This window comes from Schistocerca gregaria, chromosome 5, assembly GCF_023897955.1.
Source record: "Schistocerca gregaria isolate iqSchGreg1 chromosome 5, iqSchGreg1.2, whole genome shotgun sequence".
In the NCBI taxonomy this organism is placed as follows: Eukaryota; Metazoa; Arthropoda; class Insecta; order Orthoptera; family Acrididae; genus Schistocerca; species Schistocerca gregaria.
In genome coordinates, this window is record NC_064924.1 from 292107452 (window position 1) to 292121353 (window position 13902).

Here is a 13902-nt window from a genome sequence, read left to right on the forward strand (position 1 = left end):
CTTATGACAATGTCGGGGTCTGGAAAGCATCCATTCGACTCCCTCACACCCAAAGGGTATAACCCTTTCAAGATCAGTAGAACCCGCCTGTCACTGGATCACCCGGGTGACGAGAGACGCGTGTGAAGGAATAGCAACTTTTCACCGCATCCAATTAGAGAGGAAAATATTCATATTTTCTGAGTTCTCAATACTAGCCTTGTAATGACCATACTCGGCTATACTTCCCCAAATCGAATTACTCATGCCACCTCTCAATCTGACCATTCTCTGGCCATAACATACTAATTTAACTATCGATTCTTTTCAAGATGTTGAAATACTCCATTCTGGTATAGTTTGTGATGTAACTAACCACGTACCTATGTCTCCCAGTGAACACTCTCAATACGCTTGAAGCAACCCCTAATGCATTGTCTGCTGCCACAATTCAGCACAAATATAGATAAGTGCAGCTCTGTATTGCACTAAGCAGTTCCTAACTTTAGCTGTTAAATTTCATGAGTCTATTAGTCATTCTTCGCTTTAAAATTTAGTTTTATTATTTTTTGCCACTGCGCCGTGAAAGTGAATTTTTCAGTACGATTGTCTTTTTTCCCCGCCCAGCCGGCCGCAGCAGTGTTGGGATGGCTGCGTTTGGGCTGCAGCAGTGCCACTATGAGCCGAGCTGGAGCGGCGCGACACGTAACGATGACGTAATCTGAATGGCAGCGTCACCGCCGCCATGAAAACGGCGGACAGGTCTGTGATGTGTCAGCGGGGGCAAGGATCGGCGTGGCAGTCGATGTTGTCGGTACCGGAGGACTGAGTCTGGATGTTTCGGTCAGTGTGACGGGGAGATGCGGCGTGTACAACCTCAGCCAGCGCCGGAAGCCACAGTGGTTAGCGGCGAACGTGTCATAGGGCGGCGCCGGTCCTGCTATGGGGAACTGTCTTGGACTTGCTTTACGTGCGACGTGGTGGGCCCAAGTTGTGGTCGCGAGCCACAATTGAAACAGACCAGAAAGTTGGTTGGTGACCAGCAGTCGAGACGGAAGTTACAGCCTGCAACGTGATGTGTTATGGATCCAGGCAACCTACACGGAATAACAGTAAATGCAGGGCGTGGCAAAGCTATCGTCAACATCGCTTACCTGGAGGCAGGACAGTGTCTTTACTCAAACGCCGATCTTTATACAGGGAATCCCAGGTAACTTGTTTCGTAATCTTAACAACAATTTTGTATAGTCTCAAGTGACACCTATAACAATGTTATGGAAATTTAAAAAAACGGCAGGTATTAACTCACTAGGGAGATAAATCATTAGTCCAATGCCTTGGCTATCCTTACTACACACAATGACCTTGCTCAAAACACAAACGCTAACCTGCTCTCCCCCTTGTAAGTGGCATTTAATACGTCGAATAACTGGGTCTTGGTCTTGCTTAAGATCAGCAAATAACTCCGGAACTTCCTTGACTACGACTCCCGTGTGCCCGGCTTTATGAACAACATCCCCTGGCTCAGTATGGAAAAATCCTTTGAACATTCTGCTAAGGCCATCGGCGACTTGATTGTTAGCGTCTTTACTGTGCGTAACCATGAACTTAAGTGCGGATATACGGACAGCCCAAGGGGCGATTCTTCCCGTTTTTCTGGGTTCTCCCTGAACCCAGCTTAATGGCCGATTATCTGTTTCAAGCTGAAACTCTCTATACGCTAAATAAAATTTGAACTTCTCTAGTGTGAAGAGAACAGCGAGGGTTTAGCATTCATAAGCTGAATATTTTAATTTGGCATGTGATAATCCTCTCGAGGCATAAGCTATAGGTCGTCGTTGCCCCCCAAACTCCTCCAAAGGTACAGCAGCCATACCGGAGTTCGAAACGTGCGTCTGAACGATAAAGGGAAGTTCAAAAGTAGGAGTCCCTAAAACAGGAGGGATAGCCAGAGCTTCCTTAATGGCTTCAAAGGCGGCTTGTTGGCTTTCATCCCAAACAAAGACTTCGACTTTCTCACGCAACTTGTTGAGCGATGCGGCCTGCTGAGCAAAATATGGGGCGAAAATATGGGGCGAATTTCTGAAAAAAATTGGCCATGTCAATAAACTTGCCCACGCAGTTGTTTTCTTAGGTGGTGGAAAGTTACACAGATCATGCGTACACCTTTATCTGTTCTGATTCCATCAGCCGAAACTAAATTACCCAGAAAGGAAACCTGCTATCACACTGAGCTGACCTCATATGCTTTGACCGAAAGATCTGCCTCTCCAAAACGAAGTAACAGTTGCTGAACATGAACCAAGTATTCATCAGAGCTCGCACATCGTCCAGATAGGACGTACTTAAATTTAATGTTCTCGAGCACATTATCTAACAGGCGAGATAATACCGCGGTTCCGGTGGAAAACCCGAATGGGACACGATTGAACTCGTAAGGATTCCAATCAGTACAGAAGGCGGTTACATGTTTTCAGTCCTCAGTAAAAGTTATCTGATAATGAGTTTGGTTCGGATCTAAAACAGTATAATAATGGACCACAGAAAACCAAGTAAAATAACTGTGTAGTTCTGTAAGAAGGAATAGACTGCAAGAAGCAGAGTGTATAATCGACAACAGCTCCGTAATCGCCTCCCTACCTTTTGGGAACCAAACAGACAGGAGGGGCATAAGGGGAGGTGACGCCCTAATTACCCCTTCACGAATCATACCACAGATTATTCCCCTAAGGACCTTCATCTTGGGAGGGGATAATATACGAGGGTCAGTCAAAAAGTAATGCCTCCTATTTTTTTTCTACGTTTAATTGTCAGGAAATTTAAATGCAATTACATAGGTTGAAAACCACAACATTGAGGATCATTTTGTCATTTTTCAATGTAATCTCCGCCCATCTCTACAGTTTTGGTCCATCTTTGAACAAGGGCATGTATCCCAGCACGGTAAAAATCACAGCTCTGCTTCCTAAGCCATTGACGCACGGATGTTTTGACGGCCTCCTCATCTTCAAAATGAATCCCACGATGAGCTTCTTTTAGTGGCCCGAACAGATGGAAGTCTGATGGTGCCAGGTCAGGGCTGTATGGGGGATGAGGCAAAACTTCCCATCCAATTTTGACAATCTCGTCAGAGGTGTGACGACTGGTGTGTGGTCTTCCATTGTCATGCAAAAGAAGAACATCTGCCATTGATTTTGTTGGGCGAACTCGCTGAAGACGTGCTTTAAGTTTTTTGAGGGTTGTGACGTATTGAACAGAATTTATTGTGCATCCCTGCTCCAAAAAATCAACCAGAATCACACCCTCTGTATCCCAGAAAACTGTTGCCATAACTTTCCCTGCCGATCGCACAGTGTTGAATTTTTTCTTCCTCGGCGAGCTTGTGTGACGCCACTCCATTGACTGCCTCTTTGATTCGGGTTCAAAAAAATGCACCCATGTTTCGTCCCCGGTCACAATTTTTTTCAGAAACTCATCTCCCTCCAAACGGAAGCGCTGCAAGTGTTGGGAGGCTATTGTTTTCCTTGCCTCTTTATTCTGATCGGTTAACATTCTTGGAACCCACCGTGCACAAACTTTTGAGTACCCCAATTGTTTAATAATCGTGATCACACTGCCTTTACTAAGAGAAATAATGCGACACACTTCATCTGCAGTCACCCGACGGTCACCACGAATGATGTCATCAACTTGCTGAATGTTGTGTGGAGTCACTGCACTCACCGGCCTGCCGCTCCGCTTTTCGTCAGTCAACGGTGTTTGCCCTTCAGCTTCCTTACAACGACGAACCCATCGTCTAACAGTGCTGACATCCACTGTCACAACCCCATACACCTTCTTCAGTCTTTCATGAATGCGTATGGGCGTTTCACCTTCTGCATTCAAGAATTCAATCACACAACGCTGTCTCAAACGAACATCGATGTCGGCCATCTTACAAACTTCTGCTGTGCTGCCACCTGTTGACACAGAAAGTTACTACTGCAGTGGATTGCAGAAGAAGGTTTGAGGAATGGCGCCAAATTCAAATTTTTCACTTAACTTAATTTTTTTAAGTAGAAAAAAATGGGAGGCATTACTTTTTGACCGACCCTCGTACAAGGAGCTTGCGTAACGGATACGTCATCTTTCAAACGGATCTTATACTCAGTTCTACTAGTAACACCAAGTCTATCCGTTTAGGGGCGTTACCCACGCCTATCTTCAGCTACTTGGACATGGACCCCGTTTGGCCGTGCAAACTCGCACCAAATTCTCTGTATTATTACATAGATAACAGTTCCTGACCTTAGGCTAAACATAAGGAACTCCTTCTGAGCTCTCAAGATTCCGGCAAACACTAGGACAGGCATTCCCAGTTTAGTCACGGCAACCATCGGCCAACCGCATTTCTTCAATAGAGACAAGCAAATGATCCAGTTCAGCCAAAGAAATGAGTTTAATGGAAAAAGTAAACCACAAACGGTCCTCTGGTTTCATCCCCCCAAGAACATTACGAGCAATATGTAACTCTGTGACCTGAAGCTCTAAGGTGATCACGGTGGTGCAAACCCTCTCAGTATAATCAGCTAAGTTCTCATTAATAGATTGCACACCCCAAAAATATTTATTCTCGTGTTCTCTTTTCATTCGAGGGAATAATTGTAATATTCTTTTCCTGAGTGCGCTCAATGAAGCTTGATTTGAGAGAACCTCAGAAAAAATTCTACTTAACAACTCCCGAGTTAATGGATATAATAATTCCATAATATTTTTTTGTGAAACACCTAAAGGGATATAGTAGGGGTCAGTGAAGTCAAGTGGAAAGAAGACAAGAATTTCTGATCAGATGAGTATAGGACAATATCAACAGCAGCAGAAAATGGTATAAGGGGAGTAGGATTTTCGACGTCGCAAGCTGAAGATGAAGAGATAGAGAAGGTGTTTGAGGATATTGAAAGGACAATACTGTATGTAAAGGGAGATGAAAATCTAATAGTCATGGAGGATTGGAATGCAGTTGTAGGGGAAACGGTAGAAGAAAAGGTTACAGGAGAATGTGGGCTTCGGACAAGGAATGAGAGAGACTAATTGAGTTCTGTAATAAATTTCAGCTAGTAATAGCGAATACTCTGTTCAAGAATCAGAAGAGGAGGAGGTATACTTGGAAAAGGCCGGGTGATACGGGAAGTTTTCAGTTAGATTACATCATGGTCAGACAGATTCCGAAATCAGATACTGGATTGTGAGGTGTATCCAGGAGCAAATATAGACTCAGGTCACAATATAGTAGGCTGAAGTTGAAGACATTAGTCAGGAAGACGCAATACGCAAAGAAGTTGGATACAGAAGTACTACGTAATGACGAGATATGGTTGAAGTTCTGTGAGGCTATAGATACAGCGATAAGGAATAGCTCAGTAAACAATAGAGTTGAAGGGGAATGGAAATCTCTAAAAAGGGCCATCACAGAAGTTGGGAAAGAAAATATAGGTACAAAGGTGGTAAATACGAAGAAACCAAGGGTAACAGAAGAAATACTTCAATTGATCGATGAAAGGAGGAAGTACAAAAATGTTCGAGGAAGGAATACGGAAATACAAGTCGCTGAAGAATGAAATAAATAAGAAGTGCAGAGAAGCTAAGACGAAATGGCTGCAGGAAAAATGTGAACACATCGAAAAAGAAATGATTGTAGAAAGGACAGACTATGCATACAGGATATCAAAAAAACCTTCGGTGGCATTAAAAGCAAGGGTGACAACTTTAAGAGTGTAACGGGAATTCCACTGCGAACTTCAGAGGAGAAAGCGGATAGGTGGAAAGAATACATTGAAACCTCTAATAGCGTTGTTGTGTAGAATGTGTGAGTCAGGCGACATTCCATCTGACTTTCGGTAAAGCATCATCCACAAAATTCTGAAGACGGCAAGAGCTAACAAGTGCGAGAATTATCCCACTATCAGCTTAACAGCTCATGTATCTAAATTGCCTTCAAGAATAATATACAGAAGAATGGAAAAGAAAATAGAGGATGCACTAGAAGACGATCAGTTTAGCTTTAGGAAAAGTAAAGGCACGAGAGAGGCGATTCTGACATTGTGGTCAATAATGGAAGCAAGACTAAAGAAAAATCGAGATACGTTTATAGGATTTGTCGACCTGGAAAAAGCATTCGGCAATGTAAAATGGTTCAAGATTCTGAAAAAAGTAGGGGTAAGCTATAGGGAGAAACGGGTCATATACAATATGTACAACATCCAAGAGCGAATAATAAGAGTGGTCGATCAAGAATGAAGTGCTCGTATTAAGAAGGGCGTAAGACTAGGGCTTAGTCTTTCGCCCCTACATCTAAGAAGCAATGACGGAAAGAAAAGAAAGGTTCAAGAGTGGAATTAAAATGCAAGATGAAGGGGGATAAGATTCGCCGATGGCATTGCTATCCTCTGAGAAAGTGAAGAAGAATTAAATGATCTGCTGCACGGAATGAACAGTCTAATGAGTACAGAGTGTGGGATGGGAGTAAATCGAAGAAAGACGAAAGTAATGAGAAGTAGTAGAAATGATAACAGTGAGAAACTTAACATCAGGATTGATGGTCACGAAGTAGATGAAGTTAAGGAATTCTGCTACCTAGGCAGTAAAATAACCAATGACGGAGCAAGGAGGACATCAAAAGCAGACTAGCACTGGCCAAGAGAAGTTTACTAGTATCAAACATAGGCCTTAATTTCAGGAAGGAATATCTGAGGATGTACGTCTTGAGTACAGCATTGCATGATAGTGAAACATGGACTGTGGGAAAACCGGAACAGAAAAGAAATACTCAGAATCATAAATTTATACATCTAATTGCCTGTACTCTATATTAAAAATTATATTTCAGAATTTATTGCCAAAAGGGAAATACATGAACACGACACCAGGGCTAAGGGTAATTTAGACATACCGCGCCACAGATTAGCAAGAACAGGAAATTCCCACAAAGTTTATCCACACATAATGTTCAATAACCTGCCAATTCATGTTCAGTCTATGGATATATATATATATTTTTTAATTAAGTGGTACAGAAAGCTGTCAGATCATCCATTCTATGACATTAAAGAATTCTTTGAGATGCTTGAGGAGGATATTAGCATTTAAAAATGTTGTCTGTAGTTAAACATATTGTGTGCTGTGGTTAATTGTGTGTAATTACATAGTGTATACAATAAACAATACAATCGTGTATTATATTAGATTATAGTATAGCTTATTGCATTAACTTTTAGAAGATATCCTGGTGTAAATTGGTACACTTCCATGCTTGAAATGTCTTCTATAATGTACTGACACTTGTTTATTTTATTATTCTGTATGTACTAGCACATCCTGTGTGACGAAACCAGTATCATTGTAAAATGATCTACGGTGAATAAAATTCTTGATTCTTGATGGATACTTGATTTGAGATGTGGTGCTACAGACGAATGCTGAAAATTAGGTGGGCTGATAAGTTAAGGAATGATGAGGTCCTGCGCAGAATCGGAGAGGAAAGGAATATATGGGAAACACTGATGAGGAGAAGGGACAGGATGATAGGACATCAGCTAAGACATGAGGGAATGACTTCCATGGTACTAGATGGAGCTGTAGAGGGCAAAAACTGTAGAGGAAGACAGAGACAGGAATACATGCAGAAAATAATTGAGGACGTGGGTTGCAAGCGCTACTCTGAGATAGAGAGGTTAGCACAGGAGAGGAATTCTTGGCGGGCCGCATCAAACGAGTCAGAAGACTGATGACTCAAAAAAAAGTCTGCCACTGCATGTTTCTATTTTTCCACTGTCTGCCTCACTTTCAAGAATCCTCTACCACCTGCTTTTCTGGGCAAGCGCAACTGTCGATTTCACTGCGAGGCTACAGCGCATGGTGCATTTTCATGTGTTTTCTTGTTTTCCAGTCCAGATTATCCAGCTCTGCTTGTATCCAGTTCCACAGTGCGTGCAGTTTATCTGATGACGGGTATGGTCCAGGTAATGATGTTATTGCCGCTATTGAGTTTGCTTTCCAAAATTTTCCTGTCCCTTTGAGTGTTCTCTTTGCTGACCTCATTTTTACATTCTCATACTTGATGTTGTCCAACTGGAAAATGACTAGGTATTTGCAGGCTTCTGGCTGGAGATACATGATAGTTTGTCCATGTGGCGTTTTGATGCCTTCAGTCCTGAAATTTTGCACTTTACTAATGCCAGTACGATGCACCTGTGTAAGCCGAATTCCGTGTTGATCATAGCTAAAGATTCGGACTGTATTCGTCAGAGACTGGGTTTCGGTTTCATATTTTCCTCAGAGTTTCAGGTCGTCCATGTACAGCAAATGGGATACTTTACTAAGAATTTCTCGCTGTTTGATAGCTCGGTAAGTTTTCTGTAGGATGGCTGACGGTGAAATCAAGGCGATAATGAACAGCAGTTGGGACAACGAATTCTCCTCTGGAAAATGCCTCTCTTTATGTTGACTAGTCCATAATTTTCTTCTCCGAACCATAGTTCTGTTTTTCCGTTATCCATCGCATTTTCTGTGAATTTCCTGAACTTTTTGCTGACTCCGAAGTCTTCCAGGCGCCATATGATCTAATTGTGTGGCAGTGGGTGAAGGGCCTTTTTGTAAATCATTCAGGTCATAAAGATATGTTTGCGGCTTTTGCAGAGTTCCAGAATCTTTTTGTCGATCAGGTGCTGGTCTTTCGTTCCCCTAACTCTTCACTTATTATTATTGTTATTATTATTGTTATTAATAGAATAATAATGTTATTATTTTAATATCGCAGTTGCTACTATAGTGAAAGAGATTTCGTAATCAGTCATAACATGAACAATTTCAAAAAATATTGAAACACAACTTATTATATAAATACCGATATCAGATCTAAAGGCAGCAGTAAATAAATAAAAGCTGGGGCTTCTCCTGCGAGACAAGACCTTGATGCCATTGAGATCTACTGTCCAAACTCGTTATATTCAGAAATAAAAGGTGAGATTAATACTTTTTTGTGCTAACCCTGTGAACAAGCATTTAAACCTTCTCCTGCCTGTTCCGCATTGCATTCTTCCGATGATGCTCCTCCCAGTCGGTGCCACTATCATGCCAATAAATTGTGGCTTCTGAGAGGTTTGTGTTTTGCTGTCATTAACAAATGAAAGATTAGCACAGTATCGCGATGTGTATATAATATACAGGGTGTTACAAAATGGTACGGCCAAACTTTCAGGAAACATTCCTCACACACAAATAAAGAAAAGATGTTATGTTGACATGTGTCTCGAAACGCTTAATTTCCATGTTAGAGCTCATTTTAGTCAGTATGTACTGTACTTCCTCGATTCACCGCCAGCTGGCCCAATTGAAGGAAGGTAATGCTGACTTCCGTGCTTGTGCTGACATGCGACTCATTGCTCTACAGTACTAACATCAAGAACATCAGTACGTAGCATCAACAGGTTAGTGTTCACCACGAACGTGGTTTTGCAGTCAGTGCAGTGTTTACAAATGCGGAGTTGGCAGATGCACATTTGATGTATGGATTAGCACTGGGCAATAGCCGTGGCGCGGTACGTTTGTATCGAGACACATTTCCAGAACGAAGGTGTCCCGACAGGAAGACGTTCGAAGCAATTGATCGGCGTCTTAGAGAGAACGGAACATTCCAGCCTATGACTCGCGACTGGGGAAGACCTAGAACGACGAGGACACCTGCAATGGACGAGGCAATTCTTCGTGCAGTTGACGATAACCCTAATGTCAGCGTCAGAGAAGTTGCTGCTGTACAAGGTAACGTTGACCACGTCACTGTATGGAGAGTGCTGTGGGAGAACCAGTTGTTTCCGTATCGTGTACAGCGTGTGCAGGCACTATCAGCAGCTGATTGGCCTCCACGGGTACACTTCTGCGAATGGTTCATCCAACAATGTGTCAATCCTCATTTCAGTGCAAATGTTCTCTTTACGGATGAGGCTTCATTCCAATGTGACCAAATTGTAAATTTTCACAATCAAAATGTGTGGGCTAACGAGAATCCGCACGGTATTGTGCAATCACGTCATCAACACAGATTTTCTGTGAACGTTTGGGCAGGCATTGTTGGTGATGTCTTGATTGGACCCCATGTTCTTCAACCTACGCTCAATGGAGCACGTTATCATGATTTCATACGGGATACTCTACCTGTGCTGCTAGAACATGTGCCTTTACAACTACGACACAACATGTGGTTCATGCACGATGGAGCTCCTGCGCATTTCAGTCGAAGTGCTCGTACGCTTGTCAACAACAGATTCGGTGACCTATGGATTGGTAGAGGCGGACCAATTCCATGGCCTCCACGCTCTCCTCACCTCAACCCTCTTGACTTTCATTCATGGGGGCATTTGAAAGCTCTTGTCTACGCAACCCCGGTACCAAATGTAGAGACTCTTTGTGCTCGTATTGTGGACTGTTGTGATAAAATACGCCATTCTCCAGGACTACATCAGCGCATCAGGGATTCCATGCGACGGAGGGTGGATGCATGTATCCTTGCTAACGGAGGACATTTTGAACATTTCCTGTGACAAAGTGTTTGAAGTCACGCTGGTACGTTCTGTTGCTGTGTGTTTCCATTCCATGATTAATGTGATTTGAAGAGAAGTAATAAAATGAGCTCTAACATGGAAAGTAAGCGTTTCCGGACACATGTCCACATAATATATTTTCATTCTTTGTGTGTGAGGAATGTTTCCTGAAAGTCTGGCCGTACCTTTTTGTAACACCCTGTATAAACACTGGTAACTTTGCAGCAGTACGTGTTAATAATCATAACTAATTCGAAAACGGAAAAAGATAATGCTCCTAACCAGTATGGAAATCTGGACTGCATTGAGTCTAAGTACTGCAGAATCTACTCCTTAAAGTTGTACCATTTCATACCTCCTCCTATATGCAAGGGTGACTCTGTTCTCGTTATTTATTTAGCAAAACCAGAGACTTACTGCACTAAAATATGGCACAATTATGGCCATGATATATGCATTCCTCAGGTTCTTTCCGACTATTGAAGCAGCCTCCAGCAATATGTTGATATGTTATTTAGCAGGAAATTAGACTTTTAGAACTCATTTTTTACAGCTCATATTTTACTACATTTAACTTTGGTAAATTCTGTATTTTACAAGATTATATGTGATTAACATGCTTACGTTTAACACTGAATGTACAATTATGCATAAATAATTTTGTACGAGTTTTTCTCTATTGTAAATTACACAAAATACTGTTTGCTGCAATACCTAAAATTGATTGCATTGCCAAAGCTTTGTGTAAGAGATGTGACTATATGGCGATAATGGCAGTTTAGCAGTTGCTAATATTGCTCGTAGCAAGCAGTTCAATACACTTGTAAGACTTTGTTAATGGCAGTAAGCTGCATTAACTGTATGAAGGAGTTATCAGTTAAGGAAGCTAAAAAAATAACACGGTGTGCCAAGGGGGGGATGAGGGGGAGGGTGGGGTGGCACCAGAGTACCTCAAAACAAGATGTGTTGTTAGACATTGTACGTATACAGAAACAAAAGCAACCACGTACAATAACTCAGTAATGGAAAAACAATAATCCTTTACAATTACAACGTAATGAAAAATTATTACTTCAAGTGCGTTGGTAACAAATTATACAAATTATTAAAACATTTTTTTCAACTGTGCTAACTGTCGGTAATTACTCACGTTTCATTACTTATCAGTGCAATTTTTGCATACTTTTCTAGTTTTCGTAAGTATATGTTCGTTACATACAAAACAATAGACGTTGCAACATTTTGTTTTACACTTCTGATCTTTTTTCCTAAGACATAGTTTGCAATGTCCATTACTAGCAATCCCTTGCAGGGATTCCACTGAACTTGATTGTTATGTCACTGGGCTTGCATCTTCACCAAATAATAATTCCTTCACCACTGTTCTAGTGTTTACGAGCATTTAATTCGTCTTTTACGTTCTTTGCTTTTCTCGAAACTTTATACATTTTTGTACTAGATCCAACAAAAATGTTCTCCTTCTGTCTCGTGCAAGAGCCTTTTATCAGAATTTCTTGTATTCTAAATAACGTATCCATTTGAGTTCAAGAACAACACAAACGGCTATCGCCTCGTAGTCCTACCGCATGAACACTCATTTACCACTTTGACAATTGTATCAACAGAAGCTTTGTTTTACTGTAGTGTAAAGTAACATCGAGTTTGAACTCATTTTCTGTTTCACAGCTGTCATGATGTTCGGAACTCAAAAGGTTGACTGCATTTTTCTTTTTAGGCACGCATGACACTAAGATTAAATTTTTACTAGGTGCAAATATAGATGAAAACTGTGTTTCATGGAATTGGTTGCAATTCATGGGATTTGGGGCTTGTTTTTATTAAGAGTACCAGTCAAAGTTAGCCCTTGCTTCGAGAGCTCTTGTGCAAGTGGAAGACTCCGGCAACTGAATCTCATCATCAATCATTACGTCGTTGGCCCTACCTTCAACAAAATCTTCAACCACATCTATCTCTTCTACTCTGTCTTCTGTTTATGAACACACAGACTCCACATCACTATCTTCTGGTTCTATTCCGTTTCTGTTTTTGCATTACTTTTTTAGACATCGATCCTTGCGTGAATCGTATTTCTTCTGTAACTTTTTCTTTTTCGACGTGTTCGTTCGACAACACAACGCGGTATAGCAACAGAACTGAAGGAAGTGACTGGACATTATTCATAGAACAATGCATTAAAATTTCAAATATTCATTTCACGCTTCTGCATTTATAAATATGTGTTTTCTTGTGTTACAAGCGGGGTACCAAAGGACCACAATTAACACTTCAATTATTATTTATTACATAGTTAAACTTGCTTAAAAATTTTAACAGTGGTAGTGTATAGTGGGGGCAGTTTAACAATGTCACATGTCTGAAAACTATAAACTATTTCAAACCGCTACAAATAATAAAATAGTTATCTTAGAGTCTTGGAGTGCCTTGCTTGATATGCAGAATGTTACATATTGTCGGATTATTTCGTTTCAAAAAATGACTCTTTGTGAATTGCAAAAATGATTCAGCGATAACAGAATTGCTGCAGTGAACAAATATGTATGCTAACGTGGAAACTAAAAGGCACATTTCCTCTTCTAGAAAGTATGTAGTATTTGCAATACGCCTCAGTTAGTAGCTGAGGCACACGCATTCTAAAAATCAGAATTTTTGAACGTAATCTTTTTTTACGTCTTGCATGAGAACAGGAATGTTATATCAGCGGGCGAAGTTAGAGCTAACCTCACTAAACTCCCTTGTGCATCGCAAATTGTTTCCACATTTCCCAAATCTGCCTCTACAGTTACTACAGAACGGGTATTCTTCTTAACACTGGCTCTCTGTCATCTCAATCCTGACGTCAACGACATAAATTACAGCAAAGCCATAACAGTGTATCCTGTCCACATGGGTTACAACAGCCCACCAATTGTTAAACATCAGAAAGCACCGTACCCACAAACAGAAACAATTCAAAGTAGGCAAGCTGTGATATTAGATGATAGTGGGAATTCTTGCTGAATCTTCATATCATTAAGGTTAGATTAAAGGCAAACTGAATATTTCCAAGATCTGATGAGATTCGATTCCGTAAGCAATCGGTTTCCAGGAAAACATTTTACTAGTGGACCACGGGAGAGATTTTGGGCAGTCGCTTCGATGCCTACCGCACAGCAATAGAGAAACATTAGGCATTTATAACCTGTGTTTGAAAATTTCAAGACTTACTGTTTCCGTCCGCATATACACAATTCGTATCCAAATTGCATTTCATGATATAAAAAAAATGGCCAGGTGTGAGCAGTACTCGCGCACTGACGGATCCATTCCAGGAAGCGGGAATTTCAACCAT